Source organism: Chionomys nivalis, chromosome 26 (assembly GCF_950005125.1).
Source record: "Chionomys nivalis chromosome 26, mChiNiv1.1, whole genome shotgun sequence".
In the NCBI taxonomy this organism is placed as follows: domain Eukaryota; kingdom Metazoa; phylum Chordata; class Mammalia; order Rodentia; family Cricetidae; genus Chionomys; species Chionomys nivalis.
Window position 1 is genome coordinate 7174041 of NC_080111.1, and position 2441 is coordinate 7176481.

Here is a 2441-nt window from a genome sequence, read left to right on the forward strand (position 1 = left end):
TGATTTTGTTAATTTGGATATTCTCTCTCTGCCTTTTGGTTAGTTTGGATTAGGGTTTGTCTATTTTGTTGATTTTCTCAAAGAATCAACTCTTTGTGACATTGCTTCTTTGCATTGTCTTCTTTGTTTCTGTTTTGTCGATTTCAGCTCTAAATTTGATTATTTCCTGCCATCTAGTCCTCCTGTGTGAGTTTGTTTCTTTTTGTTCTAGAGTTTTCAAATGATCTCTTAACTCACTAGTGTGAGATGTTTCCAGCTTCTTTGTGTAGCCATTTAGTGCTATGAACTTTCCTCTTAACAGCTTTCATTGTGTCCCATAAATTTGAGTATGTTGTGTGATCATTTTCATTGAATTTTAGGAAGTCTTTAATTTCTTCCTTTATTTCTTCCTTGACCCATTGGTGATTCAGGTGAGCATTGTTTAATTTCCATGTGTTTGTGGGCTCATTGGAATTAGTGTTGTTGTTGAATTCTAATTTTAAGCCATGGATATCCGATAAGATACATGGGGTTATTCCATTTTTTTGTATCTGTTGAGGATTGCTTTGTTACCTAGTATGTGGTCAATTTTTGAGAAGGTTCCATGAGGTGCTGAGAAGAAGGTATATTCTTTTATGTTTGGATGTAATGTTCTATAGAAGTCTGTCGAGTCCATTTGAGTCATAACATCTGTTAGTTCCCTTATTTCTCTGTAAATTTTCTGTCTGACCGAACAGCCCAGTGTGAAAGTGGAGTGTTGAAGTCTCCCACTATTAGTGTGTAGGGTTTAATGTGTGATTTAAGCTACAGTAGTGTTTCTTTTACATATGAGGGTGGCCTTGTATTTGGGGCATAGATGTTCAGTATTGAACATCTTTCCTCTTGATGGATTTTTCCTGTGACTAATATGAAATGTCCTTCTTTTTTTATTTTGATCTATTTTAGTTAAAATTTATTTTTGTTAGATATTAGGATAGCTACACCAGCTTGTTTCTTAGGTCCATTTGATTGGAAAATTTTTTCCCAACCCTTTACTCTGAGGCAATGTCTGTCTTTGAGGTTGAGGTGTGTTTCTTGTATGCAGCAGAAAGATGGATTCTGTTTTCATATCCGACGTGTTAACCTATGTCTTTTTATAGGTGAGTAGAGTCCATTTACATTAAGAAATCCTCATGATTAGTGTTTGCTAATTTCTTTTATTTTAGTTTTTGTTGTTGGAGATGTTATTGTGTGTGATTTTCCCTTCTTTGGGATTTGCTGCTGTGAGATCACCTATTGCCTGTGTTTTTATTGATGTAGCTAACTTCCTTGGGTTGGAGTTTTCTTTCTAGTACTTTGTGTATGGCTGGGTTTATGGCTAGGTATTGGTTAAATCTGGTTCTGTTATGGAATATCTTGTTTTGTCCGTCTATGGTGAATGGAAGTTTTGCTGGGTATAGTAATCTGGGCTGGCATTTGTGGTCTCTTAATGTCTGCATAATGCTTGACCAGCACCTTCAGGCTTTCATTGTTTCCATTGAGAAGTCAGGTGTAATTCTGATAGGTCTGCCTTTTTCCTCTGCAGCTCTTAATATTCTTTCTTTATTCTGTATGTTTAGTGTTTTGATTAAAAAATGAGGGGGCTTTTTTTGATCCAGTTCCGTAAACTTCTTGTATCTTCATATGCATATCTTTAGGTTAGGAAAGTTTTCTTCTATGATTTTGTTGAATATATTTTCTGTGCTTTTGAGTTGGACTCCGTCTCCTTCTATGCCTATTATCCTTGGGCTTGGTCATTTCATGGTGTCCCATATTTCTTGGATGTTTTATGTTAAGCATTTGTTAGATTCAATGTTTTCTTTGATCCATCTCTATTGAGATTGTCTCTTCCATCTCTTATATACTGCTGTTTATGCTTGCATTTGTGGTTCCTGACCATTTTTCATAACTTCCATTTCTATAATTCCCTCAGTTTGTGTTTTCTTTATTGTGTCTATTTTAGTTTTCGAGTCTTGAATAGTTTCTTTCATTTGTTTGATTGCTTTTTCTTGGTTTTCTTTAAGGGATTTGTTGATTTCTTCCAATTTTTTTTTTCTATTTCTCCATTTCTTTGAGGGAATTTTTATTTCCTCTTTAAGGGCCTCAAACATTCTCCTAAAGTTATTTTTAGGTCCTTTTCTTCTGATTCATATATATTTGGTTATTCACATCTTGCTGTTGTAGGCCACCACTAGTTTTTATTGGTCTTGTATTGCTCTTTGTTGTATTGAGTGTGTTCTTACCTTCTCTACCCATCTTTTCCTCTGATTGGTGTAGTTGGGCCATTCTCTGGTGGTCAATCTTCCAGTTGCCAATGGATCCAAGGCTCAGATGATTGCTCCTTATGTTGCAGTCAGGGACACAGTTCCAGTCACCTCAGAAATCATTCTGTGTCCTGGAGGTCACCCAGTGCTCCTGGGGGTCGCTCTGCAACACTGGGGGTC